At 40.7% G+C, this 16,234-nt stretch overlaps 1 protein-coding gene across 1 annotated transcript in view; it reads left to right on the top strand.

The window, feature by feature from the left end:
• The first annotated feature begins 15,975 nt into the window (after positions 1–15,975).
• Positions 15,976–16,234, top strand: part of EDNRA (endothelin receptor type A) — a 32,341-nt gene continuing 32,082 nt past the window's right edge. Inside the window, exon 1 of the mRNA XM_089525722.1 lies at positions 15,976–16,220. The gene's annotated coding sequence lies outside the window, so the exon portion shown is untranslated. The remainder of the gene's footprint in view (positions 16,221–16,234) is intronic.

Here is a 16,234-nt window from a genome sequence, read left to right as displayed (position 1 = left end):
TTGTGTAATGTATGATGTGTATGAATTGTATGTACGTATGTATGTATTCAATGTATGAATTGGTTTGGCCCAGTTGGTGTGGAAACCATAAGGAAGGGGCTGTAATTGCTGGTTGAATTAAGGAGGAGAGGTTGAGCTGAAGCTGGAGAGGTGCTCTGCCAAGGCTAAATAGCAAGGAAGGCCTTTTCACTTTGAGGTAGTTGTATCTTCAGTTGTATATCTAGGGGGCAACAAAAGGGTAATTGCTGTTTTGTGCTTGCTTGCGTTTTCAAAATCCACAGAAGAGTGATAATTTTATTGGTCAACCAAAATGCACAAAATGTATCATGTAAGCTTTCAAAGCCAGGCAAAAGATGTTTAAAAATTATACAGGAGAAGAAAAGTGATGATGGTAGAGTTACAGGGTGACATTTTGTATCAGATGTTGTTTCTGCTACTTTTATGTCATATGTTTATTTAAGGCTTTCACCAAAGTTTGCAGTAATAGCAATCAGCATGGGCAGAAGAGTCCTGCAATCAAGTCCTGCACTGACAACTCAGTGAATGCATGTAACTTTTGGGGCAGTGCATATATGTCAGATTTAATATATACTTTCTTGTAGCGTTGTTAAGAGAGAGAGAGAGAGAGGTAAAGTGCAATTGTGTTTGAAGTATTCAATTATAGCTGGCCACATAGAACTCAGAAAGAAGTACATGCATCCTATATCACTGCTTGCACATTGCAGCTTGGACAAATTACCTTTCTGGCCTACAGCTCCCAGAAATCCACTGGAAGCTGTAATCCAAAGTAAACTTTCCAAGGTCTGCTACCAGATGTTCTAAAACCAGCATTAAAATGAGGAAAATAATTGTTTCCTCACTTGTACAATGTGGTAATTTCCTCTTGTTGCAGCCTCCTGGGTGGCCTTGTAGCATTTGGGAAGAGTGAAAATCATACCCTGGGTGTCCTCTAGAACAGTAGGGTCACATTTTTAGTTTACTTGGAAAATCATTCGTTTTACCTCTGCACACCAGAATGTATCCCATGCTCCAGTGTTCAGAGAGTTATTTTTGTATGTTATCATACCCTTGTGTGAACTTTCAGTTTACTCAAGGATCCATCCAGGGCATAACTGAAAGATCTATACAGTCTGAAGGCAGAAATAGCTTGGTTGGCTCCCAGAGGGCTTGGAGGGTAATTTCTACAGCTGCAGCTTCCAGCAATGAGAGCTGTCTCTTCAGCTCCCACAGTTTCTACTCTGTCCAAATTAATCTTTCAACAGGTTTTTGAATCCATAGATTATAAATTATATTGGCTACAATCCCAAGATTTTCATGTGATTTCTTCCTATTCTTCTCCACTTTTCCATTTACGGCCTGGAACAGCTTGCCCAATTGTGTAATACTGAGAGCTGCTTCTTGGAAGTTGATGACTAAAGCCCTGATTGCACAGAGACTTGAATCTTCAAGACCATGACCTCTGACTTTACAGTGGTGAACATTATGCAGTCCATCCTTCATGACATTGTACTTAGATCAGCCACTCACTGGCCCTGGCAAATACATACATATGCACACATACACACATACACACAACGGTGAGGTTTCTACAGAATAAATTTCAGCTTGGGCTATAGTGAGCTCATGGGAAAGTATTTCACATTGAAACTGTATAGGCTGCTACTTTGTTAAGTGCATACCTCACATATGTCTGCCTCTGACTGGCAGTATAGCCATCCCTAGGAAGCTGCAAAATGTTTAGACTAGATAGATAGAATCTTAGAGGACAGCTGGGGTCACAATGCATTTGCGACGTTTGCAGCAGGGAAATGTTTTTAGAATGATCAAATCTGCTGGTTTAAAAGACAAAACCAGAAGAAAAAATCGCTAATGGAAGAGGCTGAAGTCCATGCTAGAAGCACATTAATACAAAAGATCCCTGGTTCAAGTCCTTGAAATCTCCTGTTAAACATCAAGTAAGCAGATGGTATGAAAGACCTCTCTGTCTGTGAATCCTGGAAGGCATTTCCAGTGAGAATAGACTATACTAAGCTAAATGGACACAGTATAGCAGCTTCATCAGCCTCTGTGATTCTTAAATAGAATAGGACTGCAGTAAAGCCATACCCAGATGGGTCACATGGGACAGTCAAATACACAAACACTACTTTCAATTTTTATTGTCACAGTGCAAAAAGAGCTTATGGGGACAGCCCAGGATTCAAAGTTGGTAGTGCCCAAGACTGCTTAGATACTGTTTAAATTTATAAGTACTTGATATGGTAAAGATGTTTGTTATTGTACAGATGATAGAATGTAGACTTCCTAATACTCCAGCCAGGTTTGCATGTATGCCAGCTGACAAGATAGTGGTATCCACCAATCACCAATTAACATTAGGAAGAACTTCGTGATCCTAAGAGCTATTTGGCAGACTAAATGTCTCACAGTTCCCAGAATTCCTTAACATTGAGCCAGGGCAGTTAAAGTGGTCTCAAAATGGATTATTTCTGCAGTGTGTTTTGGATCTAAGATGATTTAATGACTCTACAAGGTACAGTAAAAGCTGATTGTCTCAATATGCACAATGCAAGATAGTTCCCTTGCAGCCAGTGTTTCATGGCAAAATTTGCAGTAGTTATAATACCTGGCTGCTCAAAGTTAAATAAGTTAAATGCATGCATTCTTTCCAGAATTGTGATTGTATCCTGAATGATGGCTTGTTGTTGTTGATGATGATGATGTTGTCAGTTATTATCTTTCTTAAAAGAGTTTACACACAGTATAAAATTGGAAATGCTTTATTACCGAAAAAAAGTAAAATGATCTCAGGGCAGTAAAGAGGCATGTTTATTCTCATTGCAGACTGTCACCCAAGTAGTTTACAAATGTCAAGGAGAGAAGGCTGAATTTGACATCAGCTTGAACCACAGCCCACAGCTGGAGAAAGCAAGTAAAACTTTGTAGTTAGGAACAAAGGGTTGTGGTTCAGGCTGACACTAGTATTCTGTTCATCACAGAACACTATTGAACTCATTAATATAGATGAGAGTTCATAAAAATATGATGAAGGATATGCAAAGTATTTCAGATAAAATAACTATGTCTGATTTTTAGCTTTAGCTAAGAGCTTTTCAAATGGGCTCTGAAATGTCTAGGAAAAAAATTCCACATTGAGTTCTGATTGGTTGTCTCTGAAATGTATGAATTATGTCCAGATTCAAATAAATATACAACAATAAAAAGTTTTATCCCTCCACCATCAGGCCAGTGTTGCATAACAAAAAATATTTGAGTGCACTCACAAGATGCATCAGAATCCTGAAAGTGTATTTAACTCAAAGATATGTTCAAATGTTGTTGTTTTTAGGCATTAGTACAATGTCCTTGCTAAATATGTAAAGTAAATTTGGCCAGCAAATACAACATTTCTCTCACAGAGACAAAAATTATTATCTTGAGGCATAATGTATCTGAAAGTAAACATGGAACTGGACTGCATAGGCCAAAAACTACATGAGCAGTGGTGTGTGTGTGTGTGTGTGTGTGCGTGCATGTGCATTCACACACACACACACACTCAAAAAGTGCAACCTGAAATATAACCTGTGCGGATCCTGGAACATCCAAAATGAGCTCTGAATGCTATGACAGCAGTAACAGTTCTTTCCAGATAAGAAATTAGGATGATAAAGAAAAAATGAGAAATGTAGCACTTTATGCAGATTGTTGATTTTTCTCCTCCTGTTTACACATAAACACTCCCTTTGAGCAAAGATTTTTAAATCTTTAAATATTAAAAACACTAAAATTCATTAAAAAGCTATATACACATTTTAAACAGCCCCGTAGATGTTGTTACATGTTGCTCTTTAATCTAAATGAATATAGGTCTCCAGGATCAGATGAACTACATCCAAGAGTATTAAAAGAACTGGGAAATATAATATTGGAGCCGTTGGCAATAATCTTTGAGAAATCCTGGAGAACAGGAAAAGTCCCCAAAGACTGGAGGAGGGCAAATGTTGTCCCCATCTTCAAAAAGGGGGAAAAAGAGGATCCCAACAATTATCATCCAGTTAGTCTGAGATCAACACCAGGAAAGATTCTAGAGCAGATCATTAAACAGAGAGTCTCTGAACATTTAGAAGGCAATTCCATAATCACAAAAAGTCAACATGGGTTTCAGAGAAAGAAATCAAGCAACACAAATCTTATCTCTTTCTTTGATAAAATTACCAGCTTGGTAGATGCAGGGAATGCTGTGGATATAGTATATCTTGATTTCAGTAATGCCTTTGACAAAATTTCCCATGACATTCTTGCAAAAAAGCTTGTAAAATGTGGGCTAGACAAGGCAACTGTTACATGGATTTGTAACTGGTTGACTGGCCGAAACCAAAGGGTGCTCAACAATGGCTCCTTTTCATCCTGGAGAGAAGTGACCAGTGGGGTCCCACAGGGGCCTGTCCTGGGCCCAGTGCTATTCAACATCTTTATTAATGACTTGGAGGACAGAATTGGGGGCATACTCATCAAATTTCCAGATGACACCAAATTAGAAGGAATAGCTAATACAAAATGACCTGAATAGACTAGAAAGCGGGGCCAAAGCTAACAAAATGAAATTCAACACAGAGAAATATAAAGTACTGCACTTAGGGTGGAAAAATAAAATGCACAGATATAGCATTGAGGACACCTGGCTGAACGAGACTACATGTGAAAGGCATCTAGGAGTCCAAGTAGACCACAAATTGAATATGAGTCAACAGTGTGATGTGGCAGCTAAAAAGGCCAATGTAATTTTAGGCTGTATAGTGCCTAGATCAAGAGAAGTAATAGTGCAACTGTATTCTGCTTTGTTCAGGTCCCACCTAGAATACTGTGTCCAGTTCTGGGCACCACAATTCAAAAAGGATGTGGAGAAACTGGAGTGTGTCCAAAGGAGGGTGACTAAAATGGTGAAGGGTCTGGAAACCATGCCCTATGAGGAATGACTTAGGGAGCTGGGGATGTTTAGCCTGGAGAGGAGAAGGTTAAGAGGTGATATGATAGCCCTGTTTAAATATTTGAATGGATGTCATATTAAGGAGAGAGCAAACTTGTTTTTTGCTGCTCTAAAGAACAGGAACCAGAACATTGGGTGCAAGCTACAGGAAAAGAGATTCCACCTCAACATTAGGAGGAACTTCCTGACAGTAAGGGCTGTTCGACAGTGGAACACATTCTCTCAGAGTGTAGTGGAGTCACCTTCCTTAGAGGTCTTTAAACAGAGGCTGGATGGCCATCTGTCGGGGATGCTTTGATTGAGAGTTCCTGCATGGCAGGGGGTTGGACTGGATGGCCCTTGTGGTCTCTTCCAACTCTACAATTCTATGATTCTATGATTTACTTCTAAGTTCTGATTGGAGGACCCTAGTTTATATATGTTATTATTTTCAATCCACATGCCTGCCCCACATATGGGCATGCCACACATATAATCCAGAAAATTCTTGGCATAGGACATACTGCTTCATTCACCAATAGCTTTCCATATCTCATGGATGCAATTGCATCGGGGCCACTATGCTCCTGCAACAGGCTGTACATGTGACTTTTGCATACAACACACACACACACACACACACCACACACACACATTCCTAAAATGACCCAACATTTATTTCTAATTTCCTTTGGCCAATTTCTTGCTAATTTGGAGTTTAGGGATGTTTGGGGGACAGTTTTTCAATGATCCCAAATTAAATGTGGGAATTGAGGTCTTGAGTGGCTCAGCAACAACAACAACAACAATAATACATTTTATTTATATTTTTTGCCTTTCCCGGTGGATTGAGGTGGAATTACAACCATAAAACAGCAGTTACATCTAGATTACATACAATAAAACAATACATCACTCAAAAATGCAATTTAAAACAATAAAAACATCATCTAAAACACAATTACAGCCAGAGTGGGATTTTTCTTAGGTTCTTTATAAAGGATTAGGTGGGTAGGCCCGCCGGGAGAGATCCATCTTAAGTGCCTTCTTGAAGGCATCTAAGGTGGTAATAAAATGGATCTCTTCCGGCAAGTTGTTCCATAACTTGGGGGCTATAGCTGTATATGCTCTATGGGAAGTTGACGTTAGCCTGGTCTTTGAATATTCCAATAGATTCTTCCCAGATGTTCTGACAGTGTGGGGCAGATTATGTAGGGAGAGGCATTCCCTCAAGTAACTCGGACCCAAGCCATGTAGGGCTTTAAAGGTAATGACCAACACTTTGTATTGCTCTTGGAAGCTAATTGGCAGCCAATTAAGAGATTTTAGCACTGGTGTTATATGGTTTGACCTGGATGTTCTAGTGACCAGTCTGGCTGCCACATTTTGAACCATACATACTTTGCAGATCTCTAAACAAGGAAATGATGATGGGGGGACGTGAGTTGTCCACACAAGCAATGATCATGGGAGAGAGAAGGAACGTGCATGCTCCACTCACTAAAATAAAAAGAAAGCTGATACTATGTTGATCAGGTGTGGGGGAAATACAAAAAGTAATAACAAATGTGACACTTGGTGAAGGGGGGGGGGGAATTAGAAGGGAGTAGCCTTATATAACCCTCTACTACCACTGATCTGATGGCTGAACATGCAATGAAATAAGAAAACATAGCAACATGTGCCAGGCTTGCCAGACCCAACTAGTTTTGCTCACCAAAAATTTCTCCCACCTCACATCCACAACAAAGCTGCCTTGGAGTGCTGGCCTTATAAAGGAAAATCCAGATTTTTAGAAGAAGTCCAGGGTAAAAGGGGATGATTTAGAAATCAGATTAAAACTCTCTGAATCATATTCCCTGTGAATTTGCAGCAATGTGCCAGTGAATTGTCACAAAAACAATGTGTGCCCCGCTTGTGGCTGCTGCAAGGTGAGGCCAATTTTTTGTCCATGTAGAAAAGTCTCTAGAGGTTTTCCCTGAGCAGAATTTGAGTACTGCTAGGTTGTTAGTGAATCAAGACATGCCATGCTAATAAAGACATTGTCCACAGCACATTTGTATTGGTGTCATTTTTTAGGATAACAAGCTTTTTGTAAGGAAGAGGGATGACATGTGGATAAGGAAAAACAGAACTTGGAATAGCTACTGTAGCTATAATATCCCAGCATTTTACATTTCACTCAGCTGTGCCCTGCTGGCATTTCCCTAGCACCCCAGCCTGAAATGACAAACTATATATGACAATGGGGAGAGCACGAATTCATTCCTACCTCTTTATTTGTTTATCACATAGGAGCAATTTCGACTGAGGACTCAGAGGGCAACCTGGATGGAGACGATAACATTGGAAGATTGGATTAAACCTTTTCCGTAGTGACAATATCTATCCCCATAAGTAGCAATAGCAAGTACATTTCTATACCACTTATCAGTGCACTTAAGTAATCCCTAAGAGGTTTACAATGTGTAAGCTAACTGCCCCCAACAAGCAGGGTACTTATTTTAGTGATCTCAGAAGGATGCCAGGCTGAGTCGACCCTGAGCCCCTGGATGGTACTGAACTCACAACCTTGCAGTTTATGACGAGTGGCTGCAATACAGGCATTTAACCACTGCACCACTAGGGCTCTTAAGTAGCATTGGGAAAGTTATATTTTTACACCTCCTAGAGTCCAGTGCAATACTGGCTGGAAGATTCTGAGAGTCCCAAACTTTTCCAAACTCTACCTCAAAACTTCTACTTGCTCTGGAAAGAATGAGAAAATGCTCACACAGTTTTCCTACCACAACTATGGGAGGAGGGAAAGCAGAGAATGCAGCAATATCCCCACTATATAACTGTTTTGATAGGAAACATTGTTGTTAGCTGAATTTTTTTAAAAAAAAACAAAAACAAAGATGTATTCATGCATCTACATTATAGCATCTCTTTTAAACCAAAATTTTCTCTACTAGGAAGTAAATCTTGTCACTCAGAACTTCCATCAACTCGTAAATGCATTTTGGATCAGTGTGTAAAAGTGGAAGTCTGAAGGCATACAGAATTTCAGATCATTCTGCTAATGAGCAAATTACATAACCATTAAGATAGCAAATGAAACTGCCTTGAATCTTGGCTGGTCCCGCAGGACACTCTGCTCTTTCCAAAACCTCAGGCTTTAGCTGGAAATAAGCAGCTATAAAAAATCCAAAACATCTCTAGGGGAAACCTTGGCTGTCATCTTTTTCTCTAGATTCCTGGGAAGTTTTCTCCTCAACTATCAGTCCAGACATGCAGAATAGTGGGTCAGAAGTCTTCCAAGAATGAGAAATTAAATAGGTAAGAAGTGAGCCTTTCTGCACTTTCGGACGTAGCACTGGAAAGCTTACACCAAACTTTTTGTATTAAAGGCCTGGGAATAATCTGGCACTCAAAATCTTTTTGGACTTCGACTCCCACCACTCTTCACTATTGATTCTGCTGGCTCAGGCTGTTAGAAGATGCAGTCCAAGAACATCTAGAGACCCAATTAATTCCCACCCCTGTGTTATTACTTGATTCTAGTTCCAGTCAAGTAAAACTATATAGTTCTTTTAGGTTAGATAGGTCAATGACATCTGCATGTATACTGGGAAATGGGTATACAAGGTACTAGAAAATGCAACCACAAACAAATACAGTATTTTAATAATTGGGATGCATGTCTACTAATCTCTATCCCCATATTAAAAATTAACTAACAGCATTGACCTATTTCCAAGATAGCAGAGCCTTCAAGTATGGTGGAGGACATTGTCCCAGTGTTGAATCCCTGCACTGGGAGGAAGGTGGGATATTATTATTATTATTATTGAATAAAATTCAACTTCCAGTCCAGTTTGTTTCTGTAGGCAAAATGTGTGCATATATATGTCCCCATCATGATCTTTACCTTGGGCAGGAAAAAGATATCGGGCTGACCCTGCAAGACTGTATTCTTTCCTTTCAAAATCACAAGCTTGTTTAGGTGATACAAAGGACTGAGGATTCCTTCTGACTAGCCAAAAGCTTTGGAATTTGGTGGAGGTTATATTTGTACTTACTGATTTTAAAAAATATCCATGCAACATACCACCTTTCCTATATATTTCTCATAAATTTCTGGGACAACCCTTAACTTTTTAAATTCATGGAAAGGTTTTTATGTCACAGGAGTTTCTAATACAGACAAGAATAAATTCCCATGTCTATCTCTATGGTCTCAGGTCTTTTACTTCTGGGCATTCCCACTGATGACTAAATGGAGGTTTGACCTTTGCCAGCAGGTTTTCCACTGGCCTTCATTTCTTCATTTCATTTCCAGTTACCAGACTGAATGTTTCTTCTTTTTCTTCTTTGCCCCTTTCCTTTACATTTCTAGTCCTATAGCACTTTAACACTAAGACATGAACAAATTAGCAGGATAGATAATAATGTAGGTACTTCAGGAAAGAACATGTGGGAAGAGCTCAATTTATGGAGGGGATGATGGGGAGAGACAGAAATCCCACCTACTCTAAACAAGAAAAAATACAATAGTCCCTTGCTATCCATGAGGGTTCCATTCTGACCCACCCACCCACCCACCCCCCCGCGGATAGCAAAAAATGTGGGACCTTAAGTCCTATTCTTTTCAATGGGCACATGGCTGCTCATGCAGCCACATGCATGCATATCCATTTAAAAAGACAGGGATTGCCATCCACAAAAGCTCAGATCTGCAGATGGCAAGCCCATGGTTGGCATGGGTGTACTGCACTGGACGATACTCCAGTAAATTTAGAGCATGACTGGATATGGGAGCAGGAACAATAGTAACAATGTATGAAATCCAGAAACAGAATAGCTCAACATTTAATTGAATTATTAGCTCATCTGAAGGAACTCTGAAAGAACCTCCTTTCATGCCACACTATGCTATGCCATGCCATGCCATGCCATGCCTTATTGTGTTGCTGTTTTTAGCAATTAGAAGAAATGGAGCAAAGCAAGGATGGGATATTCACCAAGACACTACCTGCAGGAAGAAATATTCAATTTCCACTCCCTATGTGCTCCAGCCTCAATGAAAACCATCCTCCCTCTCTCCCTCCCTCTTTCCACACATACACTATTACACTCCACCCCTCCAAAGGAAACACCTAACATGAATTCTAATACTCTGTTTAGTATAACTTTTGGTTTGGACCTGTGTTCCTGTTCCATATAGTGTTAAAACACATTATTTGCTTTTCTGTGCCTGTTTCTTGTTTTAAAATAATTGCTAGGAGGGAAGTGAGATCAGATTGCATGAAGCTGGAAGGAAGGTTTAGCTTTTTCTTCCCATGCTGTGGTCCTAATGAAAATCCCCATCTCTTATTTTGCTGCTTGACATGGGATGGAAGCCATCACTGAAGCAAATGCCAGCATTGTTCCTTGAATGAATGCAAAAGAATGGGGGAGAAAGTAATATATCAGAGGAAATTGCTACAAAAATAAATATATTGGGGAAAATAATGTGCATGAATTTTTGTGTGAACCTTACAAATGCACAAGCTGGTGAGAAACATGAAAAAATGAACTTACACTCAATAAACTGTGAACAGTATGGAAAGCAAAATGAGTCAACTATGAGGAGCCCTGGTGGCACAGTGGTTAAATGCCAGTACTGCAGCCAGTGTTTGTGAGTTCAGTCCCTAAGCTCTAGGGTTTACTCAGCTTTGCATTTAAAGTTTGGGTTAAGATCTGGAGCAGAAGCACGAATCCAGTGATATATCAGATTACTTTTTAGTTTATTGTAAACACCTGGGTTCACTGCACAAAGACATACAGAAATGGTGGAAGAAGAACTGATTTTATTCCAAAATGACATTGAGTTGAGGCCAAATTTCAAAAAATTGTATCTAGATTTTTAGTGCCAAAATTTATTTATTGTTTGTCTACTAGCCTAAACTGTGGAACCGTCAAAATGTATTGCCTTCCCAACATTGGAATTAGTGGAGCGAGACTTCAGTGAAGTCACCCAGTTTCCTTCCAAGCAAATAAATAGACTGAAAATTCCTGTGGGTCTAAGGGGCTGTATATATGGGCGGCTGAACCCTGTCCCTTTGTGCCCCAGATGAAGCCCATGGCAACTGCATGCCGCAGCCTCCAGAGGGAACAAAAAGAAGCCCCAAAAAGAGGCTTCTTTTTGCGTCCCAAAAGGGGTGTCATAAGTACCGCACCACAGTGTCATGATGCCCCTTCCGCACAGTGCTATTTGGGTGTTGCACCCGCCATGTGTCATCATGGTGCACACCATGTGGATGAGCGCGCACCATAATGTCGGCCAGGCAGCATGGTAAGGCCTTTGAGGGTGCGGACGCTCAGCCCTCACCACATGTACAGGCCAGCACAAAGTGCTGGACTGTACAACCCCTATGATTTCTTCTTAATGCCTTCCAGCCTGATGTTGAAAAACTAATATCCCTGCACCAAGCATATCCTTTGCACTAAAACTATGAAGCCAATATTTTACAAATAAGACATAAATTTATTTTTTCAAATTAATAAAAATATTAAATAAATTGTTTAGAAAGTTAAGTTTTATTTGTGAAATACATACACTTGTTTAACTTTATAGTGCTAAACTGGTTGTTTTGAATTTGCAGTAGGACAGTAGTTATCAAGAAATAGGCATGGTGGGCTGCGAGGGTTGTCACCGAAATGCCTGAAAAGGTTTGGGGACCACTGATTTATAACATGTGGAATCCTCCTGGGAGGCCTACCCTATGTCTTACAAGTTAATGGTGTTTAGGAGTAGTGTTACTTTTTGTGTCTTACTCTTAACTTTCATTAAATTTTTATTTCTTTCATTTTCCTGGAGCAGCCACAGAGCACCTGGAAAGTGCAGGCGGAGCCCTAAGGGCTCCTCAGAGCACAGATTAGGAACCGCCAATTCCAAGCACCAGCTGTAATATTAAATTCCCACTCTTCAGTGTGTGTCTGTGTGTTTTTACATATCAGAATAAAAAGTCTCCTTCTTTTCTATTCCTTTCTTTTTCTTTTCTTTTTTAAAAATCTTAATTATAGTGCTTCAATGCCTAGGTGAAATGGCACTTTTCATTATAAGACTAGAATCTTTCTTTTAAAAAAAATGATAGAACTAGTGAATACAGAGGTGACAATTACCAGAAAGGCCCAGAAAAACACAAGGAGCTATACTGCAAGAACTCATGCTTCTTTAGACCAGTTTGGAAGAGCCCTGAATCAGGCAATATGGAGCAAAGCAGATGGGTGGCAAGGAGTGGCCTCAGGCCACGCCAGCTGTGATCACACCAGGACCATGGTGACCGTACGGCCCACTTCCAAAGTGGGCTGCTGCTGCTGTGGTCAGCCACCACCGTGAGCAAGATTGTTCCCACTTCTTTTTGATGCGACCCAAGGACCGGATTGTAGTGTTGGAGTCGAGGGAGAGTGTCATTTGAACACCACACCCCCACAGCAGCCGGAAGCCACTTTATTTGGTCCGTGTGTTGTGAGCCTGTAACACCATGTGCATGTAACATAATCATGCAACCACATAGCAAATAACAGGGCAAATTACCTACAAAACCATGGGAAGGGCTTCCAAAAGAAACTCTACAACCTTTAAATGTGTTTTGCATCAAAATTTCTTCACTTATTTCCCTGAAATTTGGAATGGTTCATCCCGTCAGAATAGTCTACAGTGCCTGAAAAATTCATCAAATTCTCCCGGAACAATTGAAACCATTCTCATTATAGTCAATGAAGAAATTATATGAGGCTTTGGAAAATGAAGTAAGGTGCTGCTTCAGTTATGAAGTGGAGCATGATGCCAGTCTGTGGCTTTGAATGGAACCAGCCTCCTGTCCAAATATGAATTAATGAGGCAAGCACCAAAATAAAAAGAATATTTTTTGTGCACAGTCCTGAAAGAGTGGGAAACAGGAAATGTATCTTTATTTTATTTGTTTACTTTGTACAAGTAAAGAATCCCTGTAATAATTAATTCCAAAACCATTGGAAAGTTTTTATATCATGTAATAGGCTAGGCTTCTCCCAAATTTCATAAGGATTTCCATATTTTATGGCAAAGGTTTACACATGTCACAGAACATTGACAAAAAGCACAGATATATTTAATTAACATAAAGTATTTGTAAGCAAGGGGGAAAAAGCTTTTTGGGCTTTCTCAGAAATGAATAATGTGTATGAAAAAAGATCAAGTCTTACCATTACTATTATTAGGATGTGTCTAAAATAGGCTTCTGGCAGAAAAAAAATGGAAAAAGTCAAAACATCTTTGTTTGATGCCAAACTAGTTTTGTTGAGACAAATAAACTTTTGATAAGAGGAAAAGGTGTATACCTCAACAGGTATTCTAATCCATAAATATATCTGTTGTTGTTCACAAACAGATTAGAGCATCAACCCCAGAACTTAGAAACTACTTTTTGTACTACAATTCCCAGCATCCTCCAGTCACATGGCCACTAAACTCAAAGACACTCTTCCCCAGAGTGGCACTCTGCAGATGTTAGACTACTGCTCTTGTCATCCTGAACCAGCATGGCCTATGACCATGCCGCCTAGAGATGATGGGTGTTGTGGCCCAATACTTTTGGAAAGTGCCAGATTGGATAAGGTTAAGCAAAGTAATTTAAGTAATGCTTTCAAGAAAAGGAGAGGACATGGTAAAGACATCATCATTATTATTGTTGTCATCATCATTTATTTATCTAGCACCATCAATTTACATGGTGCAACAACCAAAAACAGTGGGCCCTGCCAGAGGCAGGCAATCTAAAGTGCATACATGCATACAGACAGAGAAAGAGAAGGAAGGAATAAAACAATAAAACCTTACCATAGCAATAGCAATAGCAAGTACATTTCTATACCGCTTTTCAGTGCACTTAAGCACTCGGCCTAAGCGGTTTACAAAGTGTAAGCTAATTGCCCCCAACAATCTGGGTACTCATTTTAGTGCCCTCAGAAGATTGCAAGCTTGAGTCTTGAGCCCTTTTGCTTGGGGCATTTGACTCATTCTTCTTACATTAAAACAATTACTAATGAGCTTCACTTCTTAATTTGAGCAGCTCTGAGAACCATTTTTTCTAAGCAGAACTGAGAGGGAAGAATCTCCTTTGTCATCTCTGTTGATTATTCAGTCCTACCAGTTTCTTGCATTGCCAAGTGTGACAATACACATTTGTTTCTGTTCAGATGATGTGCTGCTTAATGTCAGCCTTGCCTCAATGCCTTCAGTAAATCTCCTCAGGAGATTAGGATTTGGTTTAGTTGTCAAGAGCTCCATCCACACTGCAGAAATAATCTGGTTTGACATCACTTTAACTAGTCTTGGGAGTTTATCACACTGTCTACATCTTTCTCCCCAAAAGGGCCAACACCATGAGAATCTACCTCTAATCCAATTTCTTAGCAAGATTTATTCAGAGGTTTCGCTATTGCCTTCCTTTAAGGCTGAGTGAATATGATTTGCCTAAGGTGGGTTTCCAATGCTGAGCCAGAATTCAAATTCCAGTATCCCAGGATCTTATCGAATGTTTGAACCACAGTACCACGCTGGTTCTTCTCAGGGTTTACTTGGGGCCATGCTGTGATGCTTCTCAGGATCCATTTTCATGTTTCTGACATTCTGGGTTTTTTCCCCCTATGAAGTGCAAGAAACAATACTTCATGTCTAAGACATTTTGCATCCTGAGGACAAAGCAGCAAATGGACCCCTTCACAAGGCAAACTGAGTACCCAAAGCTATTTTTGTCTGAAAAAGCCAGCATGGTGTAGTGGTTTGAGCACTAGGACAATGAGAGACCAGAGTTCAAGTCCCAGCTCAACCACTGGGTGACCTTGGGCAAGTCACACTCTCTCAGCCTCAAAGGATGGCAATGGCAAGCTCCCACTGAAGAAGCCTTGCCAAGAAAACCCTATGATAAGGTTGTCCTAAGTCAGAAACGATTTGAAGGCAAAACAACACACAAATAAAGCTAGGTATAGGTGAGAGAGGGTGGGTCAGTGGGATTTAAGGGTCAAGAACAGCAGCAAAAAATATGGGGGAACTTTTTTAAAGTTAAAAAATGCTGCTTTTGATAGTAATGAGAAAATAGCCCCAAATTACAATGTTATAGACTCATTCTCTCTCTGTTGTACTCCTGCCTTAGGGTCACCATGAGTCATAAATGACTTCAAGGCATACAATAACAATTGTTGAAATAGTTGTTTTATTCTGCATGTAAAGCGCCACGTATAGCATGGTGTAGTGGTTTGAGCACTTGATTAGGACTCTGGAAGCCAGGGTTTGAATCCTGCTCAGCTGTGGAAACCCACTGGGTGACCTTGGGCAAGTCACACTCTCTCAGCCTCAGAGGAACCCTTTCTGAAGAAACTTGCCACAAAAACCCATGATAGGTTTGCGTTAGGGTGGCCATAAGTTGGAAAAAGACTTGAAGGCACATGAAACAACAACAACAACAACAACAACAGGGTGATCAGATGTCCTAACAGCAATGGAGGAGAAGGCACCTCAAAATGTAGGACATTCAAGAAAAAAATGTAGGCGATTACCAAAACAAAAGCGAAAAGCACCAATGTCAACATAAATCCATGCAAAATGGAAGAGGTTCTGAAATTCCTCCTGGGTAGAAATGGTTGAAATGGAGGGAGGGCATGTTCTGGAAAAGGAGGACGCCCCATCATCACCCTGGCCATGAGCAAAATGGAGGACGTTTTGGAATTCCTCCTGGAAGGAAGGTTAAGATGTAGGACATGTCCTGGCAGAAGGAGGACGCCTGGTCAGCCTGGCCATGGATGGTGCTAGATAAATAAATGATACAACTGCTACTAAAGAAGAAGAAGAAGAAGAAGAAGAAGAAGAGGACTACTACTTCATCCCCTTCTTTTCCTGAAGGGACTGAGGCCAGCCCTTCCTGGGGAAGAACTAGTTAAAGGACTTTGCTGCCCCCTTTTTGGAGGGAAGGGGAGGAGAGGCTGCTGTCTGAGGGGTCTCTCCTCTCTTTCCCCCTGGTTTCGCATCGGACCTTGGGGCTGGAGGGGAGGTTGCCTTCCTCCCTCTTTCAGAAAGCGGGACAGAGGGTTTGGGGAGAGGAGGAGAGGAGGGCTGCTCTCTGGCTCTGGACGCCAAGGCAAGGCAAGGAAGGAGAGCCCCCCAGACCAGAGGGCCTCCGAGGGACACCGGCGGCGGCGGCGGGGATTGAGGGGCGCCAGCAGGAAGCCCTCCTGACACACGACGGTAGGGGACCCCCC

This window comes from Sceloporus occidentalis, unplaced genomic scaffold (genome assembly GCF_023333645.1).
Source record: "Sceloporus occidentalis isolate IW3139 unplaced genomic scaffold, rSceOcc1.0.p SCAF_5, whole genome shotgun sequence".
Classification (NCBI taxonomy): domain Eukaryota; kingdom Metazoa; phylum Chordata; class Lepidosauria; order Squamata; family Phrynosomatidae; genus Sceloporus; species Sceloporus occidentalis.
This window is presented reverse-complemented; position numbering and strand designations above follow the sequence as displayed.